This window comes from Protopterus annectens, chromosome 1.part1 (genome assembly GCF_019279795.1).
Source record: "Protopterus annectens isolate FY-2018-M chromosome 1.part1, PAN1.0, whole genome shotgun sequence".
Taxonomy (NCBI): domain Eukaryota; kingdom Metazoa; phylum Chordata; order Ceratodontiformes; family Protopteridae; genus Protopterus; species Protopterus annectens.
In genome coordinates this window covers 1,889,038,655-1,889,055,541 of record NC_056726.1, presented here as the reverse complement: position 1 = coordinate 1,889,055,541, position 16,887 = coordinate 1,889,038,655, and positions in this window count along the sequence as shown.

Here is a 16,887-nt window from a genome sequence, read left to right as displayed (position 1 = left end):
GGAATTGAAAAAACACGGTGTTTGTGTTAATTTTATGGCCCCCGGGTTGGTAATTGGGGGGCGGGTTTTTCCCAATGACATGGTGATGTGTGACAGCTACATTGTAGAATGTGGTGTGTTCCTCTGTGATCTACACCTGAGACAACTGTGATAGCTCCTGAGTGTGTACTGGTCACTACATGTAAGTGGCCTTCATGTACGTGGGGACAGTAATACCATACTGTGCCCTTCCGTGTTTAGGATCCGTGTGCATGCAAGATGGCCCTTTGCAACTGCTAAGTGTGTGAGCATGCCCAGTATGCTGTTGTGTAGATGGACACACAGTACATTCCAAACTGCGCCCTTTCGTGTTCAGAATCTGTGTGCATGCAAGACGGCCCTTAACAACTGCTAAGTGTGTGAGCATGCCCAGTATGCTGTTGTGTAGATGGACACACAGTACATTCCAAACTGCGCCCTTCCGTTAGAATCCGTGTGCATGCAAGACGGCCCTTTGCAACTGCTAAGTGTGTGAGCATGCCCAGTACGCCATTGTGTAGATGGACACACAGTATATTCAAAACAGACGTGTGATACTAAGCGTGTGGGCATGGCCATTGACATCCTGTATAGTGATGGTGGTCATCCAGACAACAGATGTCCATTTTCAATGTCACGATGGATGCCTACATTGAACACACTGGTTGCTGTCTTGAAGGGTGTACTGTCTGTGGCATGTCCTGTATCTATGTAGTGTTGTTGTAGTGCTCCATAGATATTTGGTTGCCCCGATCACACCACTGCCGTGTGTTTTGTCTATGTCTACCTTGGGACAGTAATATGCTTTCAGACTGCTCACTCTCTATACATTCCCTATCGGCATCCTTGCCTTTGCGGATGATGTCACCCACCTAGAAGTATGCCTCTGGGAGTGCTGTGCTCAGTAATCTCGGTAGCGCATTCTGTAAATGCGTCATGCTGTAGTGTGTTAGGGTAGTTAGGCGTATGTTCGACTCCCAGCCCTGCCAAGTGTGTGTGTGTTTGCGTGCATGCTCCTGTCCGCCTGGGGATGCAGTCTTGCTTTTAGACGCCGCACACCACAGCAGTTTGCTACCGATGTCTTTGCCTTTTCTGATGATGACACTCACCTAGATGACTGCCTCTGGGACTGCTGTGCTTAGTAATCTCGGTAGCACGTTCTGTAAATGCGTCATGCTGTAGTGTGTTAGGGTAATTAGGTGTATGTTCGATGCCCTGCCAAGTGTGTGTGTGTGTGTGTGTGTGTGTGTGTGTGTGTGTGTGTGTGTGTGTGTGTGTGTGTTTGCGCGCATGCTCCCATCCGCCTGGGGACACAGTCTTGCTTTTAGATGCCGCACACCACAGCAGTTTGCTACAGATGTCTTTGCCTTTGCGGATGATGACACGCACCTAGATGACTGCCTCTGGGACTGCTGTGCTTAGTAATCTCGGTAGCGTGTTCTGTAAATGCGTCATGCTGTAGTGTGTTAGGATAGTTAGGTGTATGTTCGACTCCCAGCCCTGCCAAGTGTGTGTTTGTGCACATTCTCCTGTCCACCTGGGGATGCAGTCTTCCTTTTAGACACCGCACACCACAGCAGTTTGCTACCGATGTCTTTGCCTTTGCGGATGATGACACGCACCTAGATGACTGCCTCTGGGACTGCTGTGCTTAGTAATCTCAGTAGCGCGTTCTGTAAATGCGTCATGCTGTAGTGTGTTAGGGTAGTTAGGTGTATGTTCGACTCCCAGCCCTGCCAAGTGTGTGTGTGTGTGTGTGTGTGTGTGTGTGTGTGTGTGTGTGTTTGCGTGCATGCTCCCGTCAGCATGGGGATGCAGTCTTGCTTTTAGATGCCGCACACCACAGCAGTTTGCTACCAATGTCTTTGCCTTTGCGGATGATGACACACACCTAGATGACTGCCTCTGGGACTGCTGTGCTTAGTAATCTCGGTAGCGTGTTCTGTAAATGCATCATGCTGTAGTGTGTTAGGGTAGTTAGGTGTATGTTCGACTCCCAGCCCTGCCAAGTGTGTGTGTCTGTGTGTTTGCACGCATGCTCCCATCTGCCTGGGGACACAGTCTTGCTTTTAGATGCTGCACACCACAGCAGTTTGCTACCGATGTCTTTGCCTTTGTGGATGATGACATGCACCTAGATGACTGCCTCTGGGACTGCTGTGCTTAGTAATCTCGGTAGCACGTTCTGTAAATGCGTCATGCTGTAGTGTGTTAGGGTAGTTAGGTGTATGTTTGACTCCCAGCCCTGCCAAGTATGTGTGTGTGTGTGTGTGTGTGTGTGTGTGTGTGTGTGTGTGTGTGTGTGTGTTTGCGCGCATGCTCCCATCCGCCTGGGGACACAGTCTTGCTTTTAGATGCCGCACACCACAGCAGTTTGCTACAGATGTCTTTGCCTTTGCGGATGATGACACGCACCTAGATGACTGCCTCTGGGACTGCTGTGCTTAGTAATCTCGGTAGCGTGTTCTGTAAATGCGTCATGCTGTAGTGTGTTAGGATAGTTAGGTGTATGTTCGACTCCCAGCCCTGCCAAGTGTGTGTTTGTGCACATTCTCCTGTCCACCTGGGGATGCAGTCTTCCTTTTAGACACCGCACACCACAGCAGTTTGCTACCGATGTCTTTGCCTTTGCGGATGATGACACGCACCTAGATGACTGCCTCTGGGACTGCTGTGCTTAGTAATCTCGGTAGCGCATTCTGTAAATGAGTCATGCTGTAGTGTGTCAGGGTAGTTAGGTGTATGTTCGACGCCCTGCCAAGTGTGTGTGTGTGTGTGTGTGTGTGTGTGTGTGTGTGTGTGTGTTTCCAGCTGCATGACAACAGTACATTGCTTTTACAGTATTCACTCTCCATAACATCCGTGCAGCGTCTTTGCCTTTGATGCCGCTGTCTGCAGGCTAGACGTGTGCCTGTGTGAATCATGTGATCCACTGAACACGGTAGCGTGTTTTGTAACTGCATGATGCTGTCGTGTGGTACAGTGCTTACGTTTATGTTCTGCTCCCAACCCTGCCACGTGTGTGTGTGTGTGTGTGTATGTATCTATCTACATTATATATATATATATATATATATATATATATATAATGTATATTGTATATAGATATGTATGTTGGGATTATCACTCTTGACTCTGCTGCATTGTCTGTATGTGAGCACCATGGATGTATGTACATCTGCTATGGCTCTGTGATAGTGCACATACTGTGTGCTGTAGTGATCGTGGGTTATACATGTGTAGAGACCGGTTATTATGTTGCTGGGTATTACACGTGCATTGGAAACAATGTTAGTGCAGCACCTTTGACTGGTCGTATGCAGATCTCAGCAACAGTCAGCAGTGGTTATTACATTGGAGTGTGAGTATGGCTCATATCCATCTGTAGTAACTGTCAATTCTATGCACCTCAGGTTAACATTACAGACGCACATTTATCCACACGTTGTGGTACAGATCCCAGGACTGTATGTGTAGACATTGACAGGTGCAGCACTGATTTGTGTTGGACGCATGGAGGGGTGTCCACGGCCAGTAATGAGGATCTCTACAGCCTGGCAGGTACGGTCTGTGACTGTCCCACAATCTCCTGTATATGGCGGACACATGCTGTACCTGTGTATATGCAGACACACACACTTACCACAAACAGCTACGGCTATCACATACACACACCCATTGCACCACCATTGGGCCATGCAATAACCATTGTCCCTCACACACACGCACACACCTACGTGTACATTGGATGGCTCTATGACAGCTCTGGATATGTTAACACCACGCCCTGTGCATATGATGTCACCTGTGCCACCACCTGTGATGTGTAACATTGATGCAGGATCTGACTAACCCGGTGCTGCTGCACACGGTGGCTTTATTCCACTGTATTGATGTTAGCATGCTGTTAACACACAGTGTGTTACTTCCAGGTGTACTTCAGCAGGCATGATGCATTGCAGCTATGACCATCACTGTAGCATAGTTTACAGCACTGTTACTTCTGATGATGTAGTCTCCATCCATGTGCCATTTCACTGATGTGTGTAGTATTGGCAGCATGTGTGTCTGTGTGTGCAGTATGTGTGTGATGTGTGTAGTACACATGTATACATGCTTACAAATGCATACACAACATTACACGGGCTTCACCATTCGTACACTAGCTTACTCGTTCTTCCACATATACACACAGGCTAACACGTGCGCACACATACTTACTTGGGCTTACTGGCGTGCATGGGGGCAGACACACTGTCGGCAGGTTTGCAGGTCACATCGGTGGTATCCATGGCGTACGCCGTCAGTCTCTTGACGTTCCCTAGGATAGCCCATGACACGTCTCTTCCACTGAGTACTGACAGCACACGTGACACTGCTCCGGTGAGGTTACAGTGCTTTGTACATACACGCTCATGTTGTCACCTATCTTTTACTCTAATAGTCCACTTAACCTACACTACATGGTAGAGGCTTGGCCCATATGGCATGACATGTTGTGATTCACTATCCTCAGCCTCACTTGCCTCACACTGCCTACAAATGCTTTGTTACATCTCTGACAGAGCGCTTCCACACATAAGTACCAGTACGCAGTAGCCATGTTGTCTCCAGCTTGCCATTCATCTGCATGGCGTACTAACATCTAACTACACCTACATTTTGTATGTATATTATCCATATGTCTTGTTTTGAAGCACAGCGCGTTCTCGTGACACTGCACTACGCTTCCACACCAGGGAACGGGAGAGAACAACTACTGGTTCATTGATATCCAATGGACAAATCCGCCACTGGCCTTGGACTTGGACATTGGTATGCTTCTTCGACTGTATTCATACTGTTTCTGCAGCTGTCATTGCTCCGTTTAGCAATGTGCAAAACGTGCAAAACATTAGTCGCATAACATCCGGGTACATTTCTGCACATAACTCTGCTCTTGCACGGACAGCTTACTGTTTCATGTATCACGTAATAGGGTTACCACCTGTCCCACTTTGCGAGGGACAGTCCCTGTTTGGGCAGTTGTGTCCTGCAAAAAATGTGAAAAACTGGCAAATGTCCTGAGATTTTAGGACAAAAGTATTTTCTATATTTTATGTCATAGTTGCATAAAACAGTTATTCTGTATCTGAAACACCTAAATGTTATAAGAAATAGAATAAGGAACTAAAATGCTGCAAGAATAGACTTTTATTCAGGCAAAAAACTGAAGTTCTGTCCTTTGTACTGGCCATGGGTATGTTTTGCCCTGCAAAATCTGATGTTTGTAGCACAAATGTCCCACTTTGGGCATTTGAAAAGGTGGCAACCCCATCATTACATCATTTGCATAGCTTACACATACAAATGGGGTATGTTGCAAATCCCAACATTGTCCGTGCAATGTTCGTGTTACGGGCAGTCTTGCATGCCCCTGCAGGTGTTTGCTGAATAGCCTGGCAGTCATCTTTCCTTGCTGTACTCTCACTCAATCCGTACACACCGGAGGATTCATGTATCATGGCCTAGGCTTTGCTGTGTGCTATGTCTATTTGTGGTGTATGCATGGCTGTGTATGCATGGCTGTGGGTATGTCCCACTGTCATCACTGGTAAAGGTGACACCCTATAGGTACTTCCTGTAGACTGCTGTGTCATTTGACATGTCAGCACATACCTGCGGATGAACTTCCTACTGCAGCGCTTTTCATATCTTCTGAGTTATCTTGCAGTCGATAATGCTGTTTCCTCAGACATGTATCTGTTTCAGATCATACCTATCAACCTTCTAGTGCAAAACATCTGTACAAAGCCTAACATGATGGGGGGACAGATAGGGGCAGATTCTACATATTGCTCTTACAAACGTAGATAGTTGACAGTATTATAGGTTTTGCATTAGTATGACCTTTCTGAGGGATTTGGGGTCTTAAACACATATGTTTATCATTATTTAATGACGTCAGTTCTCAGGTATTTGGCAGACAGGTACAGATTGTGAGAGGAACACATCACACATATGAGGCATACATCTGCACATTCGTACAGTTGCGAGGTATGTTTCTGATACTGGACATCAATTTCCTTACGCCACCTCACACAATACATGGCGCCATCACAGGCCAGTTACCATTACATTCCTATTGCAGGACACACCCACCCACTGGGTTATATTCCTCACACAGACCAACAGATGCTTATCCACACTAATTATTCCATCATGTACCTTATGTGTACGTCGGTATTTGCACTTTCCGTCAGTGGCAGAGTTCACGTATGAGTATGGGGGACTGGACACTGTATCGGTGACACTGCATGACACCCTGAGGGACACATGTCTTCTGAGTCTATTAACCTTGCACATTGACTTTCACAGGCCATACATTGTAATTCACATTTGTGGACAAACATGCTTATGACTTGTACATGTTTTGTCATTTGTTCTGACGTCTTTCTTCTCACCTGTCCACCTAGTATCACTAGTTCTGTACATTTCATTAGGACGGGTTACCTTCATACCTCTCACCTGTACACATTATGGGTATACGCCCTGGGGTTTGACCTATGATTCTGTTACATTTGTCATGATAATGTGCCTTTCTGGTAGATTGCTGGCAAGCCATGACAGACTGTGCGGTTAGGTAATCATGACTGACATTTCTATTTCATGATTACTAAGTCTCATAACATTCGTATTCCTGACTACGCAATTATTCTATCAACGGTCTGACTTTGTCTGAGGTATATTTAATATAGTCCCTATTTGTCTGTCGTGTACTATGCCTTAGTCCAGCTGTCTTATTCTGACATTCTGGCAGGTATGGTTACCATCTTGGTCGTACGCGTGTCCATCCATGATAATTGCCTACATGACACTGATATAGGTCCCTACATCTTCCCCCGATGGTTTACACAATATCCAGTAGATGGATTGCACCTTTTTGGAGAATGTAGGTGTGTGCTATACCCACATAGGTATATTGATCACTCCCATGGGGCGTACCTAATAGATCTGTGCCAACCAACACCTTGGCCCAATTCTGCATACCCATGATTCCCATACCTGACACCTCCACAGTACCCATTAAACATGTTTAATGTGAGTGATAATAAAGTGTGAGGACACTTCTGAGCACTCCCCACTCTGCAGATATCAGCTGGTACGTCACACATTCAATCGACCCATGTGTTATTACCCTTGCACCTGCTACTGTTGCATGTACACCTATATCGTAGTTGCAGGTGTGACTTCTTTTGCATCAATGACGGTTGGCACTTTGTACAGGATCAATTTTTGGGGTCCTGCAAAGGACACCTATATGTTTAACGTGTAGAACTTGCAGGCCCTGTCACACTGGTACTTTCCGGGCAATGGTTTGGAAACCATCGGTGTATTCTCCTTTCATGCATGTCTGTCTGTCTATCCATATTAGCTATACCGTGACCTATTTATATACATGTGTTATATGTACAGGGACATATGTTTGTTGTGTATATATCTATTCATGTATCGTGTGTGTATAGATTTATATATGTACATATATACATATGTCTGTACATTCCTCATCTCGTAATTTGCTTTGGATTATGTCTGGGGATATATGTGTATATATATCTCCATATCATACCTTTCAACTGTACAGATTTCCACTGCATGTACAGCTGTTTGCCTCTTATCTTTGGTCCATTTTTCATAACCTTGTGTCTATCTGGCAAGTTAGTGGCATATCATTAAAGACTGATGTTGGTAAATAATGACAAACATTTCAGGTTACAACTTCTTACCCTTCAGAGATTCCATGCTAATGACACACCTGTTATTCTATCCACTTTCTATGTTTGTTAGGGAAATATCTGGGGATTGTCCCTATTTGTACCAGTTGTTGTCATGGCTTTGTCCGGTTTCGTACTTTACGGGTTTAACAGGTATGAGCCATGTACATAGAACGTGGGGAAAACACCATTCATTTTCTATTCTATGAGCGGATTACACACGCGCAGGCGCACTTGCATATCCTTATTGTGGGTTACATGTGTTTCATAGATAATTGTGCTTCCATGAACTTTCATAATACTGACTGTAACAGTTACATATCTGTATTCCAGTTTACGGATTACTGCGAAACACACATTCACCTTTACATATTTAAATGTGTGTACTGCACGAACACTTTCATTACACTTTCAGGTTATATGTGCAGTGGTCGTAGGTCAACCAGGACTTCATTCACGTTGGCCGGATACCGGAACCACTATTCTATTGGTGTTCTCCCTCATTGATATGCATACCCATAGTATTTAGCTACATCAACATATGCCTCACCGCTTCACCTACAACACAGGCATCCATTCTCCTGCTGGGAAAAAGGCGGTACTACATATTACACATTCCCTATTGCCTACTGCTGTGGACTCCGGCTGCATTGTTAATCACTCCGAGGATATGCAGAACACCAAGGCATATAGTCCAGCCACATACAGGTCTTTGATTGTCAGGGTGTTCATAGGTTCATAGGTTCATAGGTTCATACTAGGCTATCTGCCCGAGGGCATTTACAAGCCTAGCCCATAGTTTTGTGGCTTACGCCACCCCTTTAGTATGGGGAACTATACCCATTATTTTGCTGTGCCTCTGTCGAGCAGTGACACTGAGGTAATCCCTGGGGTATATCTGCGATCTCCCATCCATTGGTCAAGATTTCTCTTGAACAAGGCCAGCGAGGTGCTCTGCCTCACATATACCGGGATTTTATTCCACAGCATAGGGAGTCTTTGGGTGATGAATCTATCCCTCCAGCACGTCCTATTAATAGCTGTGTCGAGGTTTAAGTCTCCGCCCTTGTGGCTCTGACGGATCTAGATTTTTGAGGTGAAGCATATTCATCAAATCTGGGTTTGACATGGCCTTGTATGTTAGGCAAAGGTCACCTCTGAGCAGCGTGCGACTGAATAGAGCTGGAGTTCTTTCAGTCGGGCAGCATAGGACAGATGTTTGAGACCCTTTATCCTTTTGGTGAGGAACTTTTGTGGCCTCTCCAGCTGCTGCAAGTGTTGGGTCAGATACATTCCGAATGGGGCATTGTACTCAATCATTGGTCTGATGAGTGATGAGTATAGGGAGACTATGACCTCCCTTGATCTAGATGAGAATCCCTTCATGATAAGGTGGGCAATGTAGAAGGTCTTCCTAACTACTTTAGCTACATGGGTGTCGAATGACAGACTACTATCAACCTGGGTCCCCAGGTCCCAGTGGATTGCCACCTATTTGGTAGCTAGGGGTAACCTTGTTTTTCCCGAAGGGTATGACTATGCATTTTTTGGCATTTAACTTTAGGCCATGGCTCTGGCACCAGTTATCCGTTTCTGTGAGACCCTTCTGAAGGATATCTGTGTCAGATGTGTTTTCTACTATGGCGCCCAGTTTGCAGTCATCTGCAAACTTTGTCAGCCATAACCCTCCTGTGTTTGCTTGTACTTCGGAAAAGTAGATGCCAAACAAGAGTGGGCCCAGGACTGAGCCCTGTGGTACACCACTTGTAACAGGCTTTGAGTCTGACATGGCGCCAGCAACTCTGACCCTGTGGGTTCTGTCACTCAGCCAGTTTGCAACCCATCTTGTGATGTATGGGTTAACATTTAAGCTGATGAGTTTTTCAATGATACCCGAGTGGGGTATTGTATTGAAGGCCTTCGCCAGATCGAGGTAGGCTGTATGGACTGCCTTTCCCTCATCAATGGCTTTGGTGACTGTTGCAAAAAGTCAACCAAGTTTAGAAGGCATGATCTGCCTTTGACAAAGCCAAACTGGGATGGATCCAAAGTCTGCAAATTCCCTATGTCTTTATTTATGAGGTCCATTATGATCCTCTCCATGGCTTTGCAGATAAGGCTTGTCAAGCTAATGGGCGGTAATTTCCAGGGTCGGTGGAGGCACCGCCTTTGTGAAGTGGGACCACAGTTGCAGTGCGCCACTCCCTGGGTACGTATCCAGAGGTAAGACTATGATTAAACAGCTGTCCTAGCTGTGGGTTTAATTCCTCGTTGAGTTCGTGGAGCACACAGACGGGGACACCATCAGGTCCCATGGATGCTGTGTTTTTTGCTTTGGAGAGAGCAGTTCTCACTTGGGCATTGGAGATGTTTGGGGGGCTGCTATCGCTTGGTATAGATATCTCTCCTTTTGGGCGGCCGGGGGAGAAGTTTGCACTGAACCTGTCAGCCAGTATGTTGGCAATGTCTGTAGGATCAGTAATCTTCACATCATTTTGAACTAGTTCTGAGCATATCTGGGAGTTTCCTCCCAGGTTTCTAACATAGCTAAAGAAGGCCTTATGATTGTCTTTTGAGTCTTTAGCTATTTTTCTCTCAAAATTTGCTTTGGATGATTTTATGAGAGCTCTTAGTTTTTTACTTATAGTGATCAAGGGTGTCTTACCTTTTAAAGATTTTGCTCTATCTTGTAGTAGCTTCCTCCTTTTGTTGTAGAGTTTGTTTATGGCTGGGGTCCACCAGACTGGACGCTTGCCTTTGGTACAAAGAGTCTTTGTTTTGCTTGGGATTGCCTTATCCATGCAGTCCTGCAGGTGCTGGTAGAAGGCATTTGTAAGTGATTCAGCGGCTTGAGTACTGTTTTCCATGCTCGGGGCCTTAAAGGAGACCACACTAGTCTTTAGAAGTGTGAAGTCGGCTTTCGAGAAGTTCTTTACTGTGGTCTTTTTTATTTCAGGTGGGGGTGGGATGAGGACCTCCAGTGAGATTAGTTTGTGATCTGATCTCACCAGTGAGGGGTATACTTCTGGTGTTGAACATTGTGCTCCCATGTTCGTGACGATGAGATCAAGTATGTTTAATCCTCTTGTGGGGATGGTGACTAGTTGTTCCATGGCATTTGAGTTTATGAATTCCAGGAACTTTTGGGCTAGGGTGTTTGGGCTTGAGTAGTGTTCCCAGTCTATATTAGGGTAATTGAAGTCACCTAGTATGATGGTGTTTGGTGATACATTTATCCCCTCTAGTGTTTTCAGGAAGGCCATGTGAGGTTCCTGAGTTTGTGAGGGTGGCCTGTAACATGCTACAATTTGCAGAGCAGTCTTGCCTATGGTTAATTGCACCTGGATGGTCTCCGATGCATCGTGCGTTGCCACCAGTCTTGAGGTGTGGGTGTCCTTGATGAATATGGATACCCCCCCCTCCTTTCTTGGTATTGTCCGGATTTTGGCGGCGGAACGCATGATAAGAGGTAAAACCTGATAGTGCTGGGGTGCTCTCAGGAGCCTTGAACCAGGTTTCTGTCACTGCACAGACAGCGATGTTCTCCATACTGAGAAGGGCCTCGAGTGCATGCATTTTGAGATTTAGACTTCTGGCATTGAGCAGCATTACCCTTAGTTTTTTTCCTTTTTTGTGTTCTAGGGTGGTAGGTTTAGAATTTGAGCCTTGCCTAAAAAAGGCACTATGGCGGTGGCAAGAGCCTTTGCCAATATCCGGAATCCCAGGGGTGACAGGTGCAAGCCGTCCCTTGCGAAGCAGCGTGGCTTGTCCAGCATGTCATTCCAGGCAGACAGACATTGGATCCCCTTTGAATGACACCAGAGTTTAAGCCAATTGTTAAAGCTGATCATCTTATCTCTGTATTGTGGCATCATTCTTGGTGAAGGTAGGATACTGCTCAAGGTCAGGGTCATACCTGCCTGGGTTACATAATCATAGAGCTCCTCAATGTCTCTTTTCATGTAGTCCAAGGAGGTACGTCTCAGGTCGTTTACACCAGCGTGGACAATGACTGAGTCGTATTTGTACCTGCTGTTGAGAGACCTGAGTGCTTGCATTATGTGGCGGATTCTAGCGCCCGACAGGCAGCTTACTGTGACCTTCTCCTTACTCAGTCTGGTGAGCGGGACGTCAGTGTGTCTGACTATGGAGTCACCAATGACTAGTGTGTCTGGCATTGTGTTTGGCCTTAAGGGCTGTGACTGTTTGACACTCTGACTGTGAGGTCTATGTGTTGCAGGTGTTGTGTTCTGAGGTGGTGGTTGTTTGGGTGTCTGCTTTGGTGGCCTCTGCTGTGTTGGTAGATTTTTGATCAGAGCCCGAGTATGTCTTTGTGTGTTTATGTGTATGATTTGAGGTTGTGATGGTACTATGTGAGACTGGGTCTATAGTGTGTGTGGTAACCTTCTCCTCCTGACTGGTCTTGCCAGTCCTATGTTGAGAGAGCTCAGCCTCCAGTTTGGCCGTATAGTTGCATGTATTTGTGTTTTGTGGGAGGAGGAGAGGGTTGTCTGTGTACATGAGGCAATTGTAACATTGCCTCAATATTCCCAGGTTCACCAGCTGAGCAGGAGAGGACACTAGCAACTGATCCCTCGACATGCTAGAAGGACTAGACAAAAAACTTTAAAAGAGATTCGGGACGTGGGTGACCGAGAAATGGGGTTTGCCTTTTGGGGTGCTATCTATAAGAGTGCCGTATCAAGGTAATAAGTACTGTAGGAGCAAGTGCTAGGTTTAACAGATAGAGAAAAGTCTACTTGGAGTCAAGTAGAGATGATCTTTTTAGGTATTAGAGAAAGTGCTAGTAACAGGGATGCTTAAAGATAAGATTGAAAAGAATGCACTCTGCAGTGTGCACTAGAGAAGTTAGATATGAAAGTAGGTAACTTGAGTTTTACCTGTTTAAAAAGTTAAGGTTTAGTGGAGAGTTACTATTTTTAAAACAGCAAGATGGACTGAAAGGGGTGGTTACTTTTGTATTTTGGTACTATGAAATACTGTAGGATGGCCAATAAATTTAAATAATTGAAGGGGTGGGATTTCAAAAGTGATGGTTTTGTGATTACTCACATAAGCCAGTGAAAGTAGAGAGAAATGAGATATATGGTCAGATTAACATAAGAGGCGGGCAACTAGAAAGACAGTGGTATTTAACAAGACAACTTAAATGGGTGGGAGGGAGGAAAAAAATTCTGCCTGACTCAGAACAGAGAGAGCTGTTGTCTCTTTTGAAGTTTTAATATGCTGTTAAAACAGAATGCAAGCAAAACACAAGGTAAAGAAAACAAACTACAGTATTCAAAATATAGAAAGGCAATACAGAAATACAAAAAATAACAGCAAACAAACCTTTCCTTCACAGCAAAGTGTAGCAGAGTCTGGATGAGCCTTTCATGTAATGATCTGGGTTTAGGCTTGTCCACCTAGTGAACGGAAATTCCCTGGCCGAGGTCAAATGTCAGACGAAGCATATGGACAGGGATTATCTCCCTATTTTGAAGTTTTACCTGTGTTTATAGACACAGGTGTTTGGGCACCTGTCAGCAGCTTATTCTGCTGGCATTACATATTATGTGTGGGGTTGTTATAGTCCATACTCCACGATGAGGGGTGTTTCTATTCACATTTGACTATTACCTGTATACAGTCATATGGGGATTATTATTTTTGGACATGAAGTGACTACAGGTATGCAGTTGTACATTACACAAGTGTGAAGGGCTGTTCCTGTAAATATGTACAGAACATACCTCTCAACCTCTTAGAGCACCGAACCTGCGCAAAACCTACATGATGGGGGGACAATTAGGGACACATTTTAACGATTGCTCTTACAAGCTTAGAACATTGATAGAATGCTAGGTTTTGCATTAGCATGACTGTTGTGCAGGTTGTGGAGTCTTATACTCAGGATATGTCTCATTATTTAGTGACGTCAATCCCCAGCTATTTACCACACTGGTGCAGATTGTCGGAGGCACACACCAACACTATGGGGCGAACCTGTGGTCATTCTTAAGGTTGCCACCTTTTCGACTGCCCAAAGTGGGACATGTTCTGTAGAGATGTCAGATTTTCCAGGACAAAACATACCTACAGCCATGCATAGTACTGAACTTTAACCTTTTTTTGTACATATAATAGCTTATTCTAGTAACATTTGAATTGCTTATGCTACTTCACATAACATATTGAGGATTCATATATAAAATAACCGTTTTATGCGACTATTAAAGTAAATTAGGAAATAAACTCTCGGGACATTTGCTATGTGTTGATTTTTTTCACAGGACACAACTGCCTACAGAGGGATTGGTACTCGCAAAGTGGGACAGGTGGTGACCCTAGTCATTCTGCGAATATCCGGACAGTTGAGTGGTATGGCACAGACCTCTGTAATACGCTGTTGTGTTCTGGCACAGCAGTAGCTCAGCATTAAAGACTGCAGTCGGAACATGCTGACAGACAGTTGGGTTTCAGACTTCATACTCCAGACATTAATGCCAATGTGCAAACTGTTATTCTATCAAATTCTATGTTTCTAAGAGATATGTTTACAGATTGTCCCTAATTTTGGACCTTTGTCTCACTTATATTCACGGCTCTGTCCAGATATCTTGCTCATACAGTTTGACAGGTATGGTCAGTCACGACTGCACACAGTCAGTGTCCCTCACACTTGATCAGAGTTGACCTGTTTATGTAGTGTCTTCCTCGCCCTCATGCTGTTTTCCACTTTGCAAATGTGTGCATTATATTCTCCCTCCTATTCGTGTCTGGACATGTGTGTCACGGGAAGGTATTTTATCCTGGGTGGTAGGTTATGCATGCCCACTTTGTCCTGTGTCATGGACCTCCACTAAACGTTCTGACTTGTGTCCAGATATCTACTGGATTGGACATCATGTCGTCATACCCATTCTACTATTTACACAAGTTGGTCATCCCGTGAGGGATATCCCAAAAATTGGTCAAGACGAAAACAAGTTAGATAACGAAGATTTTTGTGGCTGCACGAAAACGTGCAGGGGGTTTTACCTGCAGGGGATACATGGTTTGCAATCCTGACACTGCCTAGGGTGACAATACCTACTACATATGCGTAGGGGTCACTGTGTGTAGCTGTTTCTGCAACAAACCAGTGGACCAAGTATGGCTGGATTTGGTGGACGTTCTGGTATGGTGGCAGGTTGTGTGTTGTGGAGGGTATGCTGGGTAGGCTATTATGCATCCAGGTGTGTTGCGTTTGTTATGGCCAGTTCCATCAGGACCCATCTGTGGGTATGTGATGGTGCCGTATCTATACATTTGTCTCGCATATTTCCATATTCATATGTTTGTAAGATTGTGTTCTACACTATGGCCTGTCTGCTTGTCTTGCAGCTGTTTCTACATGAGGTTGTGTTTCTTTCCACTTCACCTGCTGCCCCCTCATACACCTCCGGTTCACCTTTTCTGCATACGACACAAGTATCGCCTTTGAGGAATTTATCGTTAAACACACACCCCTCACACGTGAATTACTCACACCCCATAGAGCACTACTTTGGTTGTTGGCCCTTGACACGGCCAGAGTTATACATTGACTACCCTACATGTGTTAGGTACCTTTATGGTTGTGTGGACTACCCTGCCATGTTTGCTTTCCATATGCTATACCTCACGCACATAGGTACACGCCCTTACTTCACTTTCATTACTTGGTTGGTGTATCCGGGTACTAACCGTTCGACTGTGTCAAATACACATTCGGATTATACAACTGACTTCCGGATTTTGCCAGCCTGTTCTACTCATTGGTAGGATAGCACCTTTTCCTATGTCCAAGCTATTCCTTGCACATGTCCAACCGTTGTGGACATTGCCTCCCCACAGTCAACGGTTGTGTTTCCACCTTTTCAGTTGGCCACAGTGTGACATAGGGTTACCACCTGTCCCACTTTGCGAGGGGACAGTCCCTCTTTGGGCAGTTGTGTCCTGACATGTAATTGTCAGCATGGCAAATGTCCTGAGATTTTAGGACCAACATATTTCTTATATTTTATGTGATAGTTGCATTAAACAGTTAATTCTGTATCTGAAATACCTGACTGTTATCAGACACAGAATAAGGAACTAAAATGCTACAGGAATACGCTTTTCTGTAGGCAAAACAGTTATGTTCAGTCCTTTGTACTGGCCGTGGGTATGTGTCGGCCTGTACAGTCTGATGTCTGTACCAAACATGTCCCACTTTGGCCATTTGTAAGGGTGGCAACCCTACTGTGACAGTTGCGGTGAACACAGCATATTTTACAGGCCGACACATACCCAAGGTCAGTTCGGCAGAGGACATTTGCCAGTTTTACATGTTTGTGTCAGGACACATCTGCCCACAGAGGGACTGTCGCTCGCAAAGTGGGACAGGTGGTAATCTTGGTCGACGGTACGGATCATACTGTTCCTTTTGGCCTACATGTGTCCGTGTTGTTATGGCTCGTTTATATGCTCCTTCTGTTTCGTTTACATGCGTATGCTATTTCCTATCACATTTGGTATGTGAAATACGGACATACCTTTTGTATGTGACTATTACATGGCTTGTGGGATATGATTCAGACAGTCACTACCTATATCTACATTTCTCCTTGTGTATTTTGTTATGGACACATCTGCACAGCTATGTTTCCTCCCTCAAATTATGGGTCGGATGATGACCCTCTCTGTTGGACTGGACGTACCTACTGGCGGCACGCTAACATCCGATACGTTTCACTTCCACATGGTATAGCTATCAACACTACGTTGGACTACAGGCAAACGGTTTTCCTGTCATTTGTTCATGGGTAGGGACCCATTATTCCCTACCGTGCATTTGTGTTTGACTCTTCATTTTCTGTTCGCAGGGACTCTGCTTTGCATACGTTTCAGTCTCCACGGACACTGATAGGTACGATTACTATTGCTGGCGGACTATATTATTCAGCAGTTTAGGTTGCTCCTTGAAAGCCGACATTGACATGCCTCCCTGCACAACTTCGATATGCCCCTTGCACTCACGCACGTTTCCTATGCACGTGGCTGTGGCAGCTGCGCGCCTTCATTAATATGCATATGGCGCGTCTACTCCACA